This window comes from Myxocyprinus asiaticus, chromosome 49 (genome assembly GCF_019703515.2).
Source record: "Myxocyprinus asiaticus isolate MX2 ecotype Aquarium Trade chromosome 49, UBuf_Myxa_2, whole genome shotgun sequence".
NCBI lineage: Eukaryota > Metazoa > Chordata > Actinopteri > Cypriniformes > Catostomidae > Myxocyprinus > Myxocyprinus asiaticus.
In genome coordinates, this window is record NC_059392.1 from 24,117,643 (window position 1) to 24,140,154 (window position 22,512).

General features: G+C 39.9%; 2 long non-coding RNA genes across 6 annotated transcripts; one reads left to right on the plus strand and one right to left on the minus strand.

Annotated features, from left to right (window-relative positions):
* Positions 1-42: 42 nt before the first annotated feature.
* LOC127438212 (uncharacterized) lies at positions 43-22,190 on the plus strand. The gene is made up of 3 exons (XR_007896672.1): positions 43-326; positions 21,725-21,765; positions 22,096-22,190. It is a non-coding gene; the product is annotated as an uncharacterized LOC127438212 (long non-coding RNA).
* LOC127438214 (uncharacterized) lies at positions 5,691-16,970 on the minus strand. 5 transcript variants are annotated; one of them, XR_007896678.1, is made up of 5 exons: positions 16,409-16,970; positions 14,557-14,788; positions 13,020-14,141; positions 12,621-12,736; positions 5,691-12,018 (listed from the first exon to the last, which is right to left on the minus strand). It is a non-coding gene; the product is annotated as an uncharacterized LOC127438214 (long non-coding RNA). The 5 variants fall into 5 exon arrangements; XR_007896677.1 differs by lacking the exon at positions 16,409-16,970 and adding an exon at positions 16,233-16,282; XR_007896679.1 differs by lacking the exon at positions 16,409-16,970 and having other exon boundaries at positions 13,020-13,232; positions 13,583-14,141; positions 14,557-16,277.
* Positions 22,191-22,512: the final 322 nt, after the last annotated feature.

Sequence of the window (22,512 nt, forward strand, 5' to 3'; positions counted from 1 at the left end):
AACACAAAACACGAACAAAAACACATCTAGACGTGACAGGTATTTTTAAACTCAAACACCCTCCCCATCCCATAATGTGTGGATACTGTTAGTCACATCCAGAGGACAGCTTTGGCCCATCATAGAACTTTATCCTTAGGGCTTGAAACTCATCTATGTCAAAATTGGTCAAATGAGGAACCTATAAGTCTTGCACAAGACTAATATCTTTTACTCTACAACTCTCCATTTATGAGTTAATCTGCATACACAATTACAAAGTCACTTCCAAAGTCACTTGACTCGGCAATGGAATTTATATAGATTATGAGGCTGTGACTATACAGGTATGTACTGTGGGAGACAGTAGGGTTGTGATTCTTGAATATCAGGTTTGACCTTGCCTCTGTTTGAGCATTATGGAATGATTCAGTTTCGCTTTGTTAAAATTTTTGAACGTAGCTGAACGGATTCAAGGCAAGTAGGTCATTTTTCTTTTTAAATGTTGGATTATTATGGAAGAATGATGTGCATTTTAGCTTTACTATAAATAATGAGTGTTCAGAACATTCTGCTGGATTAAATGTGCATTTATGTGGCTGTGTAATTCAAAATGACTGGTATTATGAATGAATTGCTATATAGGCCTACTATATTTCCAAAGAAATAAATTTTAATTCTTTGTATCAAGAGATTTAACTTGTATATTGTATAATGGTGTTGTACATTAGGTTGTTAGTACCAGTATGTCTTTGTAATTGTAGGCTATAAATGAATTTGTTGTGTGGTGCACTTTTTCCAAAGAAAATGAGTTAGGCTTCTTGTGTCAGTTTGTTTATGATATATGCTGCATTTGATGTTGTAAGGGAGTTCAGTGGAAAGGAGGAGGCGAGAACCGGCTTGACAACTTAAATAATAATTTAATAAACAACTTAAACACACAACCAAAAACCGCCCAGTACAGCTGCCTGCAATTCTCTCTCTCTCGAACTGTCGTCCCCGGCCGCCTTTATCCCTCGCGCACCCCATCAGGCTGATTGGGGACCGGATGTGTCTCATTCCATCCCGGCCCCGCCATCCTCAGCTCTACAGATGTTTAATGAGTTATTGATATATTTACCTGGACTGTTAATATTGTAAACCCATTATTGGCACTGTCGTACTTCCAAAACATAAACCTGAGGAACCCCTGACAGCTAGTTGTCACACATTTTAGCTACTGTACTCTTGTGAATATTCCTGAATGTAGATTCAACCACAAATGTAAACTTTTAACTAAAGAGACCTTATCTTCTAGTGGAACAATGGCACTTTGTGTCCTTGATCGTTAATGTTTGTAGTGACCAACATGAAAGCAATGATGCACTGAACAAACCATTTTCATGCAAGAAAGAGTTAGTGTTTACCTAATATGAACAGACACTAAGGTCCTGTAAAAAGAAAAACTTTCACTCTTTGCACTCTGACTCTGGAGTGCTAAAATGTGCATAACTACAACATGCTTGAACTTGTACTTGTGCAGTTTTCTTAAAAATGTGAACATAGAAAATTGTGAATATAGACCGATACAGTAATTAAACTAATCTGCTGATTTACTCACCAGTTAGTTTTAGTTTCTACATTATTATAAAAAATTAAATACAAAAATAAAAAATACTGTTTCGAAGAGGGGAAATTGGACTGAATCAAAAAAAATTTTTTTGAGTGTCCCAACTCACCTGCTATACATTATCTGTTTATTGTTATAGAAAAGCTGCATTGAGATGCATTACTTGTGTTCCTTCAGACCCCTTCATTTTTTTCACGTTTTGTTATGTTGCAGACTTATGCTAAAATGCTTTAAAAAGTACCTATTATGGTTTTTCAAATATTACTTTTCATGTAGTGTTTCATGTAGTTTTCTCTCTTCCTAAATTGTTTTTCTCTCTTTAAAAAAAAAAAAAAATGTCTCTTCAAAGTTTTTTTTCTCTTCAAAATATTTTTTTCTCTCTTCAAAAATTTTTTTTCTCTCTTCAATTATTTTTTCTCTCTCTTCAAAAAAAAAAAAAAAACTTTTCTCTTCAAAAAAAAATTTCACTCTTCAATTTGTTTTCTCTCTTCAATTATTTTTTTTTCTCTTCAAAACAATGCATGCAGTACCAACCTTGGCCACCAGGTGCCACTATCAGTAAACATGTAATCTTATGCTTTTAATGCTTTCTCTGTTGCTATATAGCTGAATAATACATTTATTATTTATTTAAGGGTTTGCAAACCTTAATCAAGACAAAATCAGGTTACATATATTTGATATGGCATTCGTTGTCGTGTAACAACTGGAGTTATTTTTTTGTTTGAAATTGTTGGTCTTTCTATACCATCTATGCTGTTTGCTCAGTGTTACATGATGGAAGCGAAGGAATGTATTGAGGAAAACGGGAAACATGGGTAAATTATTATTATGTCTGTCCTTTTGAAGTGTTAGGGATACATCTGGTAATGTTAAGGCTGCGGGTGTCATGACCATTTATATGTCTATGGTTTACTAGATTACTTACAACAACATTAACATTACTAGATGTAATGCCATATCAAACATATGTAACCTGATTTTGTCTTGATTAATGTTTGCAAACCCTTAAATAAATAATAAATGTATTATTCAGCTATATAGCAACAGAGAAAGCATTAAAAGCATAAGATTACATGTTTACTGATAGTGGCAACTGGTGGCCAAAGTTGGTACAGCATGCATTTGTTTGAAGAGAGAAAAAAAATTTGTTTTTGAAGAGAGAAAAAAAAAATTGAAGAGAGAAAAAAAAAATTGTAGGAAGAGAGAAAAAAAAATGTAAGACTTAGGCTTAGGAACGAACTGAGACACTATTGGTTTTTTTTTTTTGTTTGTTTGTTTTTTTTTCACCGTTATTTATTTATTTTATTTTTTTCACCTTGCGGTTCGGGGCTTCTGTATTATATAGCTGTTTGAGAATGTAAAAAAGTCTGCAAAGTTTCAAAAATCAAAGTGCACGACAAATGGAGTTATTGACTCCCAAAAGAAAGAACCGATTCTGAACACCTGAAATTAGTTATTAGTAATTCCAGACTTACTTCCTGTACTAACCTACGTAATTTGGTAACAAAAAACCAACCTCTGGTCTTCATTGGCTGTTCACGAACAGCTTTGACCCACCCTCAAACACTACACTAAGCGGTAGACCAATCACAACAGACTGGGACATCTGACAAATCAGAGCAGAGTAGGCTCTCTGAAAGGAGGAGTTTAGAATGAATCCTTTAGAACGGATCATTGAACGAGTCGTTTTTGACACTGGGGAAAAAAGGTAATGCTGCAATTTAAATGAAAGTGTTTTTTGACCTTGGATGCATGTAAATCTATTGTTTGAGACCTTTAAAACAAAATTAGGCACTTTTAAAAACAATAATAGGTGCTCTTTAATTTTTAATTTTTTTTTCCACATCGATCTACACTCCATACCCCATAATGACAAAGCAAAAACCAGATTTTTGATAACTCTGCAAATGTATTAAAACTAAAAAAACTGAAATATCACATTGAAATAAGTATTCAGACCCTTAACTCAGTACTTAGTTGAAGCAGCTTTGGCAACGATTACAGCCTCAAGTCTTTTTGGGTATGATGCAATAAGCTTGGCACACCTGGATTTGGGGATTTTCTGCCATTCTTCTCTGCAGATCCTCTCAAGCTTGTCAGGTTGGATGGTGACCGTTGGTGGACAGACATTTTCAGGTCTCTCCAGAGATGTTTGATTGGGTTCAAGTCCAGGCTCTGGCTTGGCCACTCAAGGACATTCACAGAGTTGTCCCTAAGCCTGTCATGATCCTGATTGGCACACCTGGATTTGGGGATTTTCCACCATTGTTCTCTGCAGATCCTCTCAAGCTTGTCAGGTTGGATGGCGACCATTGGTGGACAGACATTTTCAGGTCTCTCCAGAGATGTTTGATTGGATTCAAGTCCGGGCTCTGGCTTGGCCACACAAGGACATTCACAGAGTTGTCCCTAAGCCTGTCATGATCCTGCTACTTTGGTCTTAGTTTATTCTTGTTGTGGCGGGATCATGACAGTCTCCTCCACCCATTGGTTATTTTCTGTCTCTGTGTGAGCACACGGCTTTGGTTGTTTTCCTTGCTGTGTGCTCTTCTGTCTAGTCTGTGTGCCATGTTTAGAGCATGATGTCTGGATCCTGATGCTTCGGTCTTGTTTCTGAGTCGGGATCCAAACACTCATGCTTTATGTCTTGTCTTTGTGTTTGCCTTGCCATGTGCTTCTTGACTCCTCATTACTCTCCCTCGTTTAGTCCAAGTCATGTGTCTTGCTGCCTATAAATTGTGCATTCTTCCCTTATGTCTCTGCCAGATTGTTTTGTACTATTGTGTATGTACTGCCAGTGAGTTGCCTTGTTTTGTTCCAGTTATCCTGTCATGATTTTGTTTTAGTTGGTTTGTTTTCTCCCTCGTGATTTTTTTTTTCTTTTTGTTCTTTTTGTTCTTTTTAATAAAGCTCTTATACTTGCCTTCTGCATTTGGGTCCTTCCTCAACAAACTATGATGGAACAGTCTGGCCCAGGCCAATTCAGACATCTTCCTTATTCCATCTCCCCCCATGGTATTTTCCATCTGCCAGCACATGACCCAGCTTGTCCACCTTCGCAACATCCATCAGAGGGGAATTGACGTGAGGGACTTTTCCTGTGATTTTTATTTTAGTGGACGAGCTGGATTATGATGAGAAAGATCTGAAGGAGGTATTTAACATCTGCCTTGATCAACCTGTGTTCAGAGGGAGATGGAAAAACTGGAAACTTGTGGTTTTTTGGACTTTGCTGATTACCTTTTTGGGGATTCTGATCTCTCATCCCAGGAGGGACTTCCCCAGATGGACCATACCACCGTCCGTCCCTTCTCAAGCCCAGTCCCCAGTCCTCCAATGACCCGTAAACGGAGGAGTAGGAAGGACGGCGCTGCCTCGGTCTTCCCAGCTAACCACCAGGAGGTGCCGACCGTTCCCGCTGCCGACCCCCAGGAGATGGAGGATCTCGCTGCCGACCCCCAGGAGATGGAGGAGCTCGCTGCTGACCGCCAGAAACACTGACAGTGACTCGGGAATGGCCTCCAGTCGCTGCCAGTGCTCACGAACCTGTCCTGTTCCCTGTGGCCATTCCTGACCGTCTGCCCAGTCAGCCCTATTTTCCATACTCCTTGCCCTGTTGAAACCGCCTTCCAGGCCTGGAGCCGGTCCCATGGCCACCTGACTTGCTCCAGGCCTGGAGCCGCTTCCATGGCCACCTGACACCACTCCGTGCCTGGAGCCACCCCTGTGGCCACCTGATCTCACTCCATGCCTGGAGCCGGTCCCATGGCCCCTAAAATAGACTGGTGTGTGCCTTTCCAAATCATGTCCAATCAATTGAATTTGCCACAGGTGGACTCCAATCAAAGTGTAGAAACATCTCAAAGATGATCCAGAGAAAGCACCTGAGCTAAATTTCAAGTGTCATTGCAAAGGGTCTGAGTACTTATGTCAATGTGATATTTCAGCTTTTTTGTTTTTAATACATTTTCAAAGTTATAAAATATCTGGTTTTTGCTTTGTCATTATGGGGCATGGAGTGTAGATTTAATGTGAAAAAATACAATTATTTAAAGCCTTTTAGCATAAGGCTGCAACATAACAAAATGTGAAGAAAAAAATGAAGGGGTCTGAATACTTTATGAATGCACTGTGTGTTATTAAGAAAATCCATTCCTTTTCATATGCAATTCGTAGTGGCTGACCTGGTGGGGAGATACACTATAGTATCTGGATTCATTAATAATTTCCCTGTAACCTGTGAATGTGTAAGGTCTAAATATGGATGATCCCAGTTTCTTCTGCAAAGTTTTTTTAATTTACTTCCAGACCCTAGCTCAACCAATCTGATTCTCGGCGGTGATTTAAACTTTTATCTGGATCCACATCAGTATTGCCAGTCTACACAGGTGTAATGTTTGGTTCTTTTCCTCTTTGGATGAAAAAAACATCACCTTCAACTCAACCTTGCCAAGACAGAACTCCTCATGATCCCAGTCAACCCATCTGTTGACCACAGCCTCACTATTCATCTTGGTTCAACTACACTTACACCAACCAGAACAGCTCGGAACCTGGGATTGGTGGTAGATGACCAGCTTAATTTTACCGCCCACATCTCATCAACCACCCAGTCTTGAAGATTTGTGCTCTATAATATCAGGAAATTCAGAAATGTTCTGTCTGAATATGCTGCATAACTCCTGGTCCAAGCTCTGGTCATTTCAAGACTGGAGTATTTTAATGCTTTGTTGGTTGGGCTCCTAGCTAACACGATTAAGCCACTGCGGATGGTCCGAATGCAGCAGCGCATCTGGTCTTCAGTAAGCCAAAAATGGCTCATGTCACCCCTCTCTTGATTTCACTCCACTGGCTACCTGTAGATGCCTGCATCAAATTCATGGCTTTGACTCTGGCTTGGTGGTCCCATCACACAAAGGCTCAAAGTCTATTTCACGGTCGTTCACTTTCTCTGTTCCTCTGTGGCGGAATGAGTTTCCAACCTTCACACTATCTGCTGATACCATCTCAACTTTCAAGAACCATCTGAAAACACATCTGTTCAGAGCATTTAACCAATCCACACCAATTGCACTTACTACTGAACTTCCACTTACTGTACAAAAAAAATAAAATATTTCTTCTGCGCTAGCACCTATACTACACCTTGAGAGCTTGGCAGTACAACACTGTAGATGTTGTTGAACTTTCTATGACAAATTGCTTGCTATGTCTTTCTTTTGTAAGTCGCTTTGGATAAAAGCATCTACTAAATAACTAAATGTAAATATCTTTTTATATTTAAGACAGCCTCACTCGTGCAAACAGTCTCATCTCAGTTTAATACAACATATCTGCTACATTGGCCCAGTCCCAAATTCCACCCTCCACCCTTGCGGTCTTCCTCTGATTGCAGACTTTGGTGACGTAAGCAAGTGCAGACTGATGAGGTGCTAGTCAGCAAGTCCATGAGGGGGCACGAGTGGTAAAAGTGTGCATTTGGGACAGACTTCAATCAGATGGCGCATTTTTTACATTATGTTTTTATATACACTACATGCAGTTTTACAAATAATTATTTGAAAAAGTCATTGCATTGATTGATAGGGTAAAGGAACACACTTTAAACTCACTAATCAATATTTGCTTTGTTACAGTTGAAGTCAGAAGTTTACATACACCTTAGCCAAATACATTTAAACTCAGTTCTTCACAATTCCTGACATTTAATCGTAGAAAACATTCCCTGTCTTAGGTCAGTTGGGATCACTACTTTATTTTAAGAATGTTAAATGTCAGAATAATAGTAGAGAGAATTATTTATTTCAGCTTTTATTACTTTCATCTCATTCCCAGTGGGTCAGAAGTTTACATACACTTTGTTAGTATTTAGTAGCATTGACTTTAAATTGTTTAACTTGGGTCAAACATTTTGGGTAGCCTTGCACAAGCTTTTCACAATAAGTTGCTGGAATATTGGCCCATTCCTCCAGACAGAACTGGTGTAACTGAGTCTGGTTTGTAGGCCTCCTTGCTCACAGATGCATTCTCAGTTCTGCCCACAAATTTTCTATCAGATTGAAGTCAGGGCATTGTGATGGCCACTCCAATGCTTTGACTTTGTTGTCCCAAAGCCATTTTTGCCACAACTTTGGAGGTATGCTTGGGGTTATTGTCCATTTGGAAGACCCATTTGTGACTGAGCTTTAACTTCATGGCTGATGTCTTGAGATGTTGCTTCAGTATATCCACATAATTTTCCTTCCTCATGATGCCATCTATTTTTTGAAGTGCACCAGTCCCTCCTGCAGCAAAGCACCCCCACAACATGATGCTGCCACCCCCATGCTTCACGGTTGGGATGGTGTTCTTCAACTTGCAATCCTCACCCTTTTTCCTCCAAACATAACGATTGTCATTATGGCCAAACAGTTACATTTTTGTTTCATCAGATCAGAGGACATTACTCCAAAAATTAAGATCTTTGTCCCCATGAGCACTTGCAAACTGTAGTCTGGCTTTGTATGGTGGTTTTGGAGCAGTGTCTTCTTCCATGCTAAGCAGCCTTTCAGGTTATGTCGATACAGGACTCGTTTTACTGTGGATATAGATACTTGTCTACCTCTTTCCTCCAGCATTTTCACAAGGTCCTTTGCAGTTGTTCTGGGATTGATTTGTACTTTTCGCCCCAAACTACATTCATCTCTAGGAGACAGAATGCGTCTCCTTCCTGAGCGGTATGATGGCTGCGTGGTCCCATGGTGTTTATACTTGCGTACTATTGTTTATACAGATGAACATGGTACCATCAGGCATTTGAAAATTGCTCCCAAGGATGAACCAGACTTGTGGAGGTCCACAATTATTTTTTTCTGAGGTTTTGGCTGATTTCTTTTGATTTTCCCATGATGTCAAGCAAAGAGGCACTGAGTTTGAAAGTAGGCCTTAAAATACATTCACAGGTAGACCTCCAATTAGCCAATTAGCCTATCAAAAGCTAATTGGCTAATTGCCTAAAGGCTTGACATAATTTTCTGGAATTTTCCAAGCTGCTTAAAGGCACAATTAATGTATATGTAAACTTCTGACCCACTGGAATTGTGATATAGTCAATTAAAAGTGAAACAATCTGTCTGTAAACAATTGTTGGAAAAATTACTTATGTCACACACAAGTAGATGTCCTAAACGACTTGCCAAATCTATAGTTTGCTAATATGAAATCTGTGGAGTGGTTAAAAAATGAGTTTTAATGACTTCAACCTAAGTGTATGTAAACTTCTGATTTCAACTGTATATACATTGGTGGCCAAATGTTTGGAATAATGTACAGATTTTGCTCTTATGTAAAGAAATTGGTACTTTTATTCACCAAAGTGGCATTCAACTGATCACAACGTATAGTCAAGACATTAATAACGTGAAAAATTACTATTACAATTTGAAAAAAACTACTTCAAAGAGTTCTCATCAAAAAATCCTCCATGTGCAGCAATGACAGCTTTGAAGATCCTTGGCATTCTAGCTGTCAGTTTGTCCAGATACTCAGGTGACATTTCACCCCACACTTCCTGTAGCACTTGCCATAGATGTGGCTGTCTTGTCTTGCACTTCTCACGCACCTTACCATCTAGCTGATCCCACAAAATCTCAATGGGCTTAAGATCCATAACACTCTTTTCCAATTATCTGTTGTCCAATGTCTGTGTTTATTTGCACACTCTAAACTTTTCTTTTTGTTTTTCTGTTTCAAAAGTGTCTTTTTCTTTGAAATTCTCCCCATAAGGCCTCTTTACTGTTGTACCTGAAACTGGTGTTGAGCGGGTAGAATTCAATGAAGCTGTCAGCTGAGGACATGTGAGGCGTCTATTTCTCAAACTAGAGACTCTGATGTACTTATCCTCTTGTTTAGTTGTACATCTGGCCTTCCACATCTCTTTCTGTCCTTGATAGAGCCAGTTGTCCTTTGTCTTTGAATAATGTAGTGTACACCTTTGTACGATATCTTCAGTTTTTTGGCAATTTCAAGCATTGTATAGCCTTCTTCCCTCAAAACAATGATTGACTGACAGGGTTTCTAGAGAAAGCTGTTTCATTTTTGCCATTTTTATCTGTACATTTGTAACAGTCACACACCTGTTTACATGTTAATTCTACTACTCACCCTGAGAGGGCGCTAGAGAGAAGTACTCTCAGGTATAAGACAGGTGTAGGTATTAGAAGAACTCAGTCTGTAATGGAGAAAGTATGCCTGGCTTATCACTCCAAACACTGAACTGCTGTCCTGATAAAATAGATAATGGGTCCCTCCCCTATAAATCAGATTTGTAGCCGATGCTTATGCGAGGTCGAGGCAGCGGTTATACATTATTCCAAGCTTTTGGCCGCCTGTGTGTGTGTGTATATATATATTTGGGTTTGGTGTGGAATTCTATAAAGCACGTGCAAATTCTATCGCCGCTTCGATGCTTAGAATTATAAATCACTCAACTGATAATAGGATTTTCACAGATTGACTGTATGAGGCTCATGTATGTTTGCTGAGGAAAAAGCATAGGGATGATACAAAGCCTGTTAGTTTCAGACCAATAAGTCTTCTTAACTTTAAACCAAAAAGTGTTCACTAAGATTTTGATCACCCAACTGCGTAGACATGAGGCCTCTTTATTTCACTAGGATCAAACTGGCATTGTTCCAGGCAGATTTTCAATTTCCAACATACGTCGCCTGTTAAACATCATCTTTGGAAATCATAGTAAGGGCTCAAAGGCAGTTGTCATTTCATTAGATGCCAATAATGGCTTTGACCAGATTGAATGGAGTTACATGTTCTTTCTGCAAGAGCAGTTTGGCTTGGCGAGAAGTTTAGATTACTGATCTAAAATAATTAATTCCTCTCATATCAGCTACACGTACAAACTCAGACAAATCATTTTTTCCCCCTCTTCAACTTGGTTCAAGGCCATTGTTATTCGATATGGCACTAGAGCCTTTAGCCATTTGTATTCGCAATAATTTACATTTATTCATTTGGCAGACGCTTGTATCCAAAGTGACTTACAAAAGAGGAAAACATAAGCGAATCATCTTAAGGAGACAGTGGTATGAAAAGTGCTGTATTACAAAGTTTCACTAGCATCATAATAGTATTCAAAACAGAATAAATTGCAACAGGAATATATATATTATTTTTATTTATTTATTTTTTAATAACATTTTTTTAAATAACTGGTTAAGTGCTCATGGAAAAGATGTGTTTTTAGTCGTTTTTTGAAGACCGAGAGTGAGTCAGCTTCAAGGATGGAGTTGGGAAGGTCGTTCCACCAACGTGGTACGATGAAGCTGAAAGTCCGGGAAAGTGTTTTGGTGCCTCTTTGTGTAGGTACAACAAGACGACGTTCCTTAGCCGACCGCAGGCTTCTAGTGGGCGCGTAGCTCTGCATAAATGATTTTAGGTATGCTGGAGCAGACCCAGTGACTGTTCTGTATGCCAGCATCAGAGCCTTGAATTTGATATGTGCATCAACCGGCAGCCAGTGGAGAGAGACAAGGAGTGGTGTAACGTGCTCTCTTTGGTTCATTAAAGACCAGACGTGCTGCTGCATTCTGGATCATTTGCAGGGGTCTAATTGCACATGCAGGGAGGCCTGCAATGAGAGCATTACAGTAGTCCAGTCTAGTTATGACAAGTGACTGGACAAGCAGTTGTGTGGCATGTTCAGAGAGGAAGGGTCTTATCTTCCTGATATTGTACAGTGTAAATCTACATGATCTTGCGGTCTTTGAGATGTGGTCTGTGAAATTTAGTCTGTTGTCGATGGTTACCCCTACTGATTTGGAAGGCGTTACTGTAGTTGCACCCAGCTGCACGGTGATGTTGTGTTCAACAGCAGGGTTGGCTGGAAAGACAAGGAGTTCAGTCTTGGCTGGATTGAGTTGCAGGTGGTGCTCCTTCATCCAGGCTGAGATGTCCACCAGGCAGGCAGAAATTCGAGCAGTCATTGTGGTGTCGTTGGGCTGGAAAGACAAGTAGAGTTGCGTCTCATCAGCGTAGCAGTGGTAAGAGAAACCATGTGCCTGAATGATGGGTCCCAGTGATGTTGTGTATATAGAGAAGAGAAGTGGCCCAAGCACTGATCCCTGAGGTACCCCAGTAAGTAGCTGATGTGGCTTGGATACCTCACCTCTCCAGGCTACCTTGAAGGACCTTCCTGAGAGATAGGAATTAAACCAGTCAAGCACAGTTCCTGTGATGCCCAGCGAGGAGAGGGTAGAGAGTAAGCTCTGATGGTTGACTGTGTCAAAGGCTGCAGAAAGGTCCAGCAGAATCAGGACGGATGATCTGGATTCAGCTTTCGCCCATCTCAGCGACTCAGTGACAGACAGCAGGGCAGTCTCAGTGGAGTGTCCACTTTTGAAGCCTGACTGATTGTCATCCAACAGCTTGTTCTGTGAGAGATAATCAGAGATTTGATTGAAAACTGCCCTTTCAAGTGTTTTTGCCATGAATGGGATGAGAGAGACTGGTCTGTAGTGTTCTATTTGTGTGGGATTAAGTGCAGGTTTCTTCAGCAGCGGGGTTACTTGAGCCTGCTAAAATGTAGTGGGAAAAGTGCCTGTAAGTAGAGATGTGTTAATTATGTGTGTGAGTGCAGGTAGGATGGACGGAGAAATGGCCTGGAGAAGGTGAGAAGGAATGGGGTCAAGGGAACAGGTGGTGGGGTGGTTGGAGAGGAGGAGTTTAGAGACCTCAGTGTCAGTCAGAGGAGAGAACATAGAGACAGAAGAGTTGCATACAGGAGACAGCTGTTTGACAGGGTGTGGTGCTGAGAATGTATTGCTGATGGTTGTAATCTTATTAGTAAAAAATGTGGCAAAGACATCTGCTGTCAGTGATGTGTCTGGTGGTGGAGGGGGAGGGCAGAGAAGTGTGTTGAATGTTCTAAATGAGCTGTGAGTGTCTGTGGTGCTGTTGATCTTGTTCTGGTAATAGGAGGTTTTTGCAGATTTAACGTTATCTGAAAAAGCTGCAAGCAGAGACTGATATTTACCTAGATCTGCTGGATCTTTAGATTTCCGCCATCTCCTCTCAGCTGCCCTGAGGTCAGTCCGATGTTCACAAAGGACGTCAGACAGCCAGGGGCTGGGTGGTGTAGCACGTGCTGGCCTAGAGGAGATAGGACAGATGTTGTCTAGACAGGTTGTTAAAGTAGAGCTTAGTGTGTCTGTGGCAGTGTTTACATCAAGCGTGGTGAATACATTATGTGTAGGAAGAGAGGTAGAGACAGCAGTGGAAAGGCGAGAGGGTGAAAGGGAACGGAGGTTACGGTGAAAGGAAACCAAAGGTGGAGTCTGTTTTAATGTAGATGGGAGGGTCATGTTGAATTGAACAAAGTAGTGATCAGAGACATGTAAATGAGTAACAAGAATATTTGAGTTGGTACAGTTACGTGTAAAAATGAGGTCCAGCTGGTTGCCCGATCTGTGAGTTGCTGTGGTGTGTAGTTTTTCCAAGTCAAATGAGGCCAGGAGAATATTCAGTTCAGTGGCCTGGGGCTTGTCTTGGTGTATGTTGAAATCACTAAGAACCACAAGTGGCCTACCATCTTCCGGCAACGAGGATAGCAGGACATCCAGCTCCTCAAGAAAGTTTGTCAGCTGACCTGGAGGGTGATAGATGACAACAACATGTATTTTTGTGGGTTGCATTGTAGTAATAGCATGGAATTCAAAACTAGTATTGTTACATAACATTTACATTTATGCATTTGGCAGATGCTTTTATCCAAAGTGACTTACAGTGCCCTTATTACAGGGACAATCCCCCTGGAGCAACCTGGAGTTAAGTGCCTTGCTCAAGGACACAATGGTGGTGGCTGTGGGAATTGAACCAACAACCTTTTGCTTACCAGTTCAGTGCTTTAGTCCACTACACCACCACCACTCCACGTAAGGAAGAAAGAGTGTGGTGAAAAAGTCCAGTTGTTATGAATGAGCAAACCTGTTCCCCCACCCCTATTGGTGTGTCGAGGGTTGTGAGAGAAGGAGAAGTTGTTGGAGAGAGCAGCAGGTGTTGCTGTATCCTCTGGACGTATCCATGTTTCTGTCAGTGCCAGAATGCTGAGGATGGACTGCGTGGCAAAAGCTGGAATGAAGTCAGCTTTGTTCACAGCTGACTGGCAGTTCCAGAGTCCCACTGAGAAAGAGAGCGGAGCAGGTGCTGAAGTGCAAAGTGGCCGTAGGTTGTGTGGGTTGCGTTTGGTCTTGCATCGATATCGTGTAAACGGTCTGTAACAGATAACAGGGATGTGCTTGAAGGCATGTGTTATTTGATAAGCAGACATGTTAGTATATAGAAGGAAAATAAGAAAAGCGACACAATAACAAGATACTTAAATGCTATGGTGAGTGGCGCCTTGTCGGTGTCTTTGCTCGGTGGACTCGCACAGGTAGACTCGCTGGTCTTTACCCAAGTAGGTCTTCACATGAGGAGGGCTTCACACGAGGGCTACCACTTCCGCTGCCACTTACGCGTCAGCATTCAAGTCAAATATATATGCGATGATAATGATCTGTTCAATGAAAAAAGCAGGATACGCCTTAATGCTACTTGGCACAACAAAGCTAGTTACGTGGTCAACAGAAACTAAGGGTCACGTGAGGTGACAAGCGCGACTTCCGTACACCGCAAATAAATTATGCTGCACTTTAGCAATAAATAATACCCTAAAACAAGTGAAGCACTGTTTATTGACATTAAAAACCACAATAGTTTTACACACACTGGACAACCAATGCTAAATCTAGCAGTGAATAACCTGGGACAAGTCAGAACAATATAGCACACACACACCAACCTACGTTTAAGCGACACAAGTTCAAGACAGTAAACAAACAACGGGAGTTCAAGACAGTAAACAAACAGCACAAGTCTAGCAATGAATACCACTCTACAATAAAGTAAAACAATGAAATAAACACACTTACATGCAACTGCAGACTCCTGTAGATAGATTGCTTCACCCTGATATGAAAGGTCTCTCTTCTTTGCTACCTGTTTTTCAGCATTATTATTGATCTGCCAATGCCAGGGACTATGGTGTACTGGCAGAGCAGTCATCCATATAGTACAGATGGCCCGGTTGATGTGTCTCCCAAGTGGTTACGCATGGAGGCTCGAGACCTGGTAGCTCTCTCGCAGCAATTATTTTCTCTAGTGCTGATTCGTCGAAAAGGTTTAATTGTAAAAACTTTGTTAGAATTAGAATTCTGAACTAAATTAGGAATGCATTGAACATCACGCATCCTTCAGTATTCCTGCCCATCTGTGAAAAATCATAATTTTTTTGCCTGGCCACTCTGATAAAATATTTTCAATCTGGAAAAGCAAAGGTCTAGCCACTGTGAAGGATTTTTATTAAAAAGGTAAATTTGCTGCCTTTGACCACTTTAATAAGACTTTTGACCTTTCCCAGTCTCATTTCTTTCGTTACCAGCAGGCGTGTCTCTACGTAAAACACACTTTCTCTGACTTTCAGAATTTGCCACAAGATACATTTGTGTATAGTCTGTTGCGTCAGCCCCTTGTTGTAGGCATCTGGCGTCACGGTTTGTTTCCATGTTTTGCTCTCAGGTTACAGTATCCTCAGACTGTCTTAAAACAGCTTGGGAGAACAATATTGTGTCACACTTTCTGATGATATTTGGGAAGAGGAATTGAAAAAAATACATATTTGTTCCATACTAGGGTACAATTAATGCAGTTTAAAGTGATGCACAGATTGCACTATTCGAAAGTAAAGCTTCATAAAATATATACAGTGTTATCCCCTCTATGTGATCGCTGCAAGAGCTCAGAAGGGACCCTCGCTCCTGCTTTTTGGTTTTGCCCTGAGGTTTTCTGTTTCCTCGCGCCTGACGCATGCACAGAGCGCTGTACGTGCACAATAGACCTTTTTCACACTCTGGGTTTTGGAACGCAGAAGTAAACATTTGCAAGGTAAACTTCAACAACGGTGAACAGGAGTGAATGGTGTGGTGGTGGCGTAGTGGGTTAAAGCAACTGGTAAGCAGGTTACCGGTTCAATCCCCAGAGCCACCACCATTGTGTCCTTGAGCAAGGCACTTAACTCCAGGTTGCTCCAGGGGGATTGTCCCTGTAATAAGTGCACTGTAAGTCGCTTTGGATAAAAGCATCTGCCAAATGCATAAATGTACATGAACGGGAGATCACAGCAAATATTATTTTTACTTACCCATTTGCTCCAAGACCAAAAGAAAAAAATCCACTATTACGTTTGAATGACTTTCCAGAAAAGGGAAAAAACTAGAGCGGTGGATTAAGACAGTCAGATAAGGAGAAGATGTCAAATTTACTGTAACTCTTTCAGCAGCTGTAATAGAAAACCCCTGGCAGCTGTGGTAATTCGTTTTTTAAAACTAATTCAAGGTTAATATAAAACAAAGCATAATGTTATAAATTTTCACTAAATATTTAAAAATTGTATAATGTAAAAAAAAAAAGAAAAATGCGAGATTTACGCTGATAAGGCGGAAACGCGTCATCACAGTCTCTGAAAACTGTCTATAAACGTGCTCTGCGCATGCGCCAAGCGCGAGGAACTGAAGATGAGCTAAAGATTATTTTATGATTTGAATCCTACCTCAGCAGCTCTACCATAGGAAAAAGCATAAGAGACCAACTTGGATCACGTGAGTCTTCTAAGCAATCATATAATGTACATGTAGTCATTGAACCGCTTTCAGAGTGTTACGACAGTAAATCACCTTTTGCGGTTGCCATACAACTGAATTGGGAGAGCCGTAAACTGACACCTACCTGTCGCAATATTGTCCGTGATTTCTCTTATAGCAAATTTTCGTATTAATCTCCACACATAGTTCACTTCAAAAGGGCTATTTAGTGTAAAACATGTTGAAGATTAGCGGACAGTTGGTCAGTTCACTAAGCGATTAGCCGTTTCCTCAGAAAAGCAGTTTAATTGGCATACTGAAATATCATCCATAGACATCCATTAAAAAAATCGGCCTCTGGTGTCCTCGCCAGTGTACATTACGCTTTGTTAAGTTAAGCTTGAAGGCTCGCCTGGGTATAGGGGCTCTGGTAGTTGGTGGTCCTTGACTTGATGCAGACAGTGGAGATTGGCAAAAGTCTCGCACTGCGATACAATTTCACGAATGCTTACATTTTAATATTAGTTTTTATTGATCAATAAAATACAAGGAGGTGTGGCGCAAAAGTAGGCAATTTAAATTTCACGCCACAACAGACTCTTTCTGCGCACTTCCCGGAACTTGACTAATAAAACAATAAATCATGACATTAGGATAAACTGCAATTACAACACGGTAATTGAACAGATATCAACGTGAGTCATGGCACTAAGGTATGTACGTACAGTTTTAGTGTTTATATTCATATAAAAACCGCCAATGATCTTCAGGCCACGTGCAGTTTGGTACGGAGACATAATGCAGCATCAGCCGCTTTTCCACCATCGGGCTGAACAGTTCGTAAACTGGTGCGGTGAAATCAGGAGGATGTCTGTAACAGATCCGTGGTGTCGGCATGAGCGGTAAACATGGGAGTGGTGCGCTATGGAGGATTTGTTTTGTATGAGCAAAAGTTACCAATTCTTGTACTGCTAGGATAAAGGAAACAGTTTTTAGTAAATAAAAAAACAATTCGCACAAAAATGACCGAATACCATAAGAGGATTGACAACACATTTTATTTATTACATTTTAGATGAAAATAGTATATGAGAATATATTGTGAGCTCATAATATGCTTCCCTTACGAAAAAATAAATAAATGTATGCTACAATACTAGTTAAACCATCATCATAAAATCATGAAGATACACTAAACATACACTATTTTTTATAAGCTTATTCACTTCATCCAATTATTAGCAAACTTGGCATGTTAGAAACAACTATTGGCACTATAAATTACCTTGGCATTGACAATTGTGAGTCACCATGTACTAAAGCCATCAGTTGAGTACGGTTAGCTAACCGTGCTGAGAATTCTGTGCTGAGAACGGTTTATAATCGTTCCGTGCCGAACCGTGCTAAAGTGGAAATGCTGCCGAACCGTACCGTGCTTGGAACCATTCGGCCTGATGGTGGAAAAGCGGCTATAGATCGCAACAGTGTGGTTCTGGAAGTAAAAAATCCCATACATTTTTTTTCTATAGATGAAATTAATTTTCAGCGATAACTTATAAACCTTTAAAGGCAGACTTACCGGGGGCCTGGGTAGCTCAGTGAGTGTTGACGCTGACTACCACCCCTGGAGTTGTGAGTTCGTATCCAGGGTGTGCTGAGTGACTCCAGCCAGGTCTCCTAAGCAACCAAATTGGCCCAGTTGCTAGGGAGGGTAGAGTCACATGGGGTAAACTCCTCGTGGTCTTGATTAGGGGTTCTCGTTCTCAATGGGGCGTGTGGTAAGTTGTGCATGGATCGCGGAGAGTAGCATGAGCCTCCACATGCTGTGAGTCTCCTCGGTGTCATACACAACGAGTCACGTGATGCGCAGATTGACTGTCTCAGAAACGGAGGCAAATGAGGTGAGCAACCGCACCACCACGAGGACCAACTAAGTAGTGGGAATTGGGCATTACAGATTGGGGAGATAAAAATAAAAAATAAAAAAGACAGACTTACCATGAGCTACGAGGTTGTTCATCAATGGTATATGCTTCTGTTGATTCAGTCTACATTATTTAAACGTGATCAGTAGTGACTTCCCACTCCCATGACGCACTGTGAATGACGCAACCAAGTCAGGTCTCGCTTCACCTTTAAACTACTTATGTATTTGTACTTATCTGAATAATGAAATAAATTTAAAATATACTGTTTCTATACTTTATAATCAGCAATCTAAAATGAATAGTTTTACATATAGTATTCCCATCGTTTTTTTAATTACGTCATTTGCAGTGCTTCATGGGATTGTAGTTCATGCCCTCATGAAAGATTATAAGTACACAGTCTTGTACCTCTGTCTTTTTGTCTCATTTTTAAATATTTTTTTGCCTCAAAACAAAGTTTGCTAAGTTGTGATTCACATCTGAGCTGGTTGGTTTGGTTCATGGTTTACAACTCTAATGAAGGATTTTATGAAAAGCCTATGCAAAAAATGAATGGGGAAAAATACTTCCGGAACCCAAATGGCTGAAAAAGTGAGCAGGCGCTGTGATTGAAACAAGACAGCTATTGTCCAAACTGGACAAATGAATTACTGAAGCATCAGTCCACTACATTTTAACATAGGCCATACTTTTATGTTTTGGAAGGGGCTGAGATTAAACCAAAATTAAAGTATCTTTGAGTTCATCTTGAACTATTAAATTAAACCTTCTGTTTTAACAGTTTTAATTTACTGAACTGACAGTTTAAATATAATGACACATCTGGCGCTGTCATCTGTGCTTCCTCAATATCTATATTAAAATTTCCTCAACGTTTGGTAGCTGCATATTTATTATAATCATTATAATTATACACTCACCGACCAGAATGCTCAACATGTACTGGTCTGATGAATCTCGATGCTATTCTGCTCACTACAATTTTACAAAGTGGTTATCTGAGTTACTGTAGCCTTTCTGTCAGCTCGATCCAGTCTGGCCATTCTCTGTTGACCTCTCTCATTAACAAGGCATTTCCATCCACAGAACTGCCGCTCACTGGGTGTTTTTTTGTTTTTGGCACCATTCTGAGTAAACTCTAGAGACTGTTGTGTGTGAAAGTCCCAAGAGATCAGCAGTTACAGAAATACTCAAACCAGCCCGTCTGGCACCAACAATGGACCCTTTTCACGTGTCCACGTGTCCACGGAAGTCATCATAGTTGGCTACTCTTGAATGGTGGTAAATGGTAGACCACAGCAAATTTTTGCTTATCTGTTTGTACAAACAGATTTTTACAGATTTGCAGTAAAAAATAAAACATATACAGCGCTGGATAACATCAGTATGAAGATAGAACCAGGCCAAATTTTCTGTCACTCCCTCAGCAGCTGTGTTAGAAGCCTTGTCGCAGCTATGGTAACTGATGCTTTAAAACGTATTCCAGAGTAAAATATTACAAAGTACATGTGTAACAGAATAAGGATGGGCAAGGAGGAGGCAGGAACCGGCTGAACAGTAAACATAAACTTTAATGGTAAACTTAAAACCAACCTAAACAAACATGCAGCGCGGCTGTGTGCATCTGTCTCGAAATGGCATCTCCGGCTGCCCCTTATCTCACTTTCTCGCTGGCCGTGCTCCATCACGGCCCGGCCACGCCCTCTTCCTCATCACACAATGTTATAAATTTACACTAAATATTGGAAATACATTTACATTAAATGTTAAAGAAGGTGGAAACACATCATGCTAAGTCAAAATTGCTGAGATCACATTTTTTCCCCATTCAGATTGTTGATGTGAACATTAACTGCAGCTCCTGACCCATATCTGCATGATTTAATGCATAATAAAGTGGTTGGTGAGTGTATAATTATAATGTTTACAGTGTATAATTATAATGATTACAATAAATATGCAACCACCAAACCCTTGAGGAAATTTGAATATAGTTGCGCCAGATGTGTCATTATAAATTTAAACAGAGCTCAGTAAATGAAAACTGTTAAGACAGAAGATATTAGGATTAATTTAATAGTTAAAGAGGAAATCAAAGATACTTTTACTAATTGTGGTTTAATCTCAGCCCCTTCCAGAACATAAAAGTAGGGCGTATGTTAAAATATGGAGTAGGCTGATGTGGCAGTCATTAATTTGTCCAGCTTGGACAATAGTGGTCTTGTTTTAATCACATCTCTGTTTAAGTGTGCAGCTGCTCTCCATGTAAACTTGGGAAATTGAAATTGGGCTAATGCCTATAGTGTGCAACAGTGCCCGCCCACTTTTTCAGCCGTCTGGGATCTGGAAGTATTTTTTCCTAATTTGTTTTTTAATTTTTTTTAATTTATTTTTTTACATAGGCTTTTCATAAAATCTTCTCTAAAAAAATACAAATAATAAGCCATGAACCAAACCAACAAGCTTCGAGGTGAGTCACAACATCACTAACTTTTTTTGGAGGCAAAAAAGTATTTAAAAATTGGATAAAAAGACAAAGGTACAAGACTGTGTCTTTCACAAGGGCCCAAACTACAATCCCAGGAAGCAATGCAAATGATGTAATTAAATATATGATGGGAATATATAAAACTATTGATTTTAGATGGCTGATTATAACTATAGAAACAATATATTTTTCTTTAATTTTTTTACTTTTCCTCCAAAATATTCCGATAAGTACAAATATATAAGTAGTTCAAGGGTGAAGGGAGAGCGACTTGGTTGCGTCGTTTGAGTGAGCGGTCGATCCTGGTCACGTTTTTGTGGGTTTCGTTGGCCGCGGTTCTCTGATTGATGAAGGGTTCTCTGCTGGACCGTGGGTAATGTAGTTGTTCACCAGGAATTCTGCTCTCAAAGACAATTTTTAAACAAAAGTAAAAAAAAAAAAAAAAAACATACCGTCATTGAACAACTAAGGAGCTCATGGTAAGTCTGTCTTTAAAGATTTAAAAGTTAATATGAAAATCGATTAATCTATGTAAAAAAATGAATGGGATTTTTACTTCCAGAACCACACTGTTGCACTCTATATTGCATTATGTCCATGTAATGCCTACCTACACAGCAATCAGTGATTCAGACATTTGATTTATATAATAACCTGGACAATATGTCGGGAACCTTTTTAGAATTATTATTATTTTTTTTTTTTAAAGCAAAAATATTTCACATACTGGTCGATACTGGTCTGCGCTTCACTACAATGCAAATGCATCCTCTCTACAACAGCAGAAGACCTCGTCCGGCAATTTATTAAGACCATAGTGTTCCTAATAAAGTGTCTGTCACAATGCAACAATCTGAATATTCGTTATATAGGCTTCGTTTTCTTTATCTAAAAAAATTCATTTCTTATTCTTTTGACTTTGGGGTGAAACCTGGGTAATTTTTTTTTTTTTTTTTTAAAGGGAGTGGTGGATAATACTAAGTTGGTGCAAGTAACCTTTGCTTGTCTTTAACCAATATTAACTTGCTTTTGTCTGTTTTTACAGATCCTGTTTCATTTGTTTATTTCTACAGCTGATAGGCAAAGGTTAGTATTCACAGACCTCAGTTAAAGAAGAATTGTGTCATTTCTGCACCACTGCCATCACCAAACTGAATTGCAAAAATCATTTTTAAACATTTAAAAATAAAAACTCCCCCGTCTTCTGTTGGTTGTGCAAACAAATAAAGTAGTCTCGGCCCAAACTGCCATTGGTCATTGTTGCTGTGCTGGGATTGATGGGCCGCTCAAACAAACACCATGTGCCACAGTGTTAAACATTAAGTGAAATCAACATACTATTGGCTTAAATATAGTTGACTTTGCATATTAAACTGGGATATGAGAAAGACAGCTTTTTTTTTTTTTTTTTTTTAGTGTTTCTGCAGGTCCCAGTTGAAATCAAAGGTGTTGCTGGAGACTCTGTCATCTTGCCATGCTCTTATAAAGAAAGAGTGCTGAAGACAGAGGAAATTAATGTATTTTGGAGATACAATCAAAGCAAGAATGTTTATGATATTATGGATGGCAGAACTTCAACAGCAGAACAGGATCAAATATTCAAAGGTCGAATAGAAAGTTTTCCCCCAGAGATTGCAAATGGAAACTTCTCCATCACACTCAAAAATCTAATCTTCACTGATGCAGGGGAGTTCTCCTGCTATATTCCAAATGAGAAGAAGAAATCCTTTTTAACACTGCTAGTAAGAGGTGTGTGGAAAGTGGAAACTGTCATTACTGATATACAGTTTGGGTCATTTGTTAAAAGGATGCAATGTGCAATGCCTGGTCAAA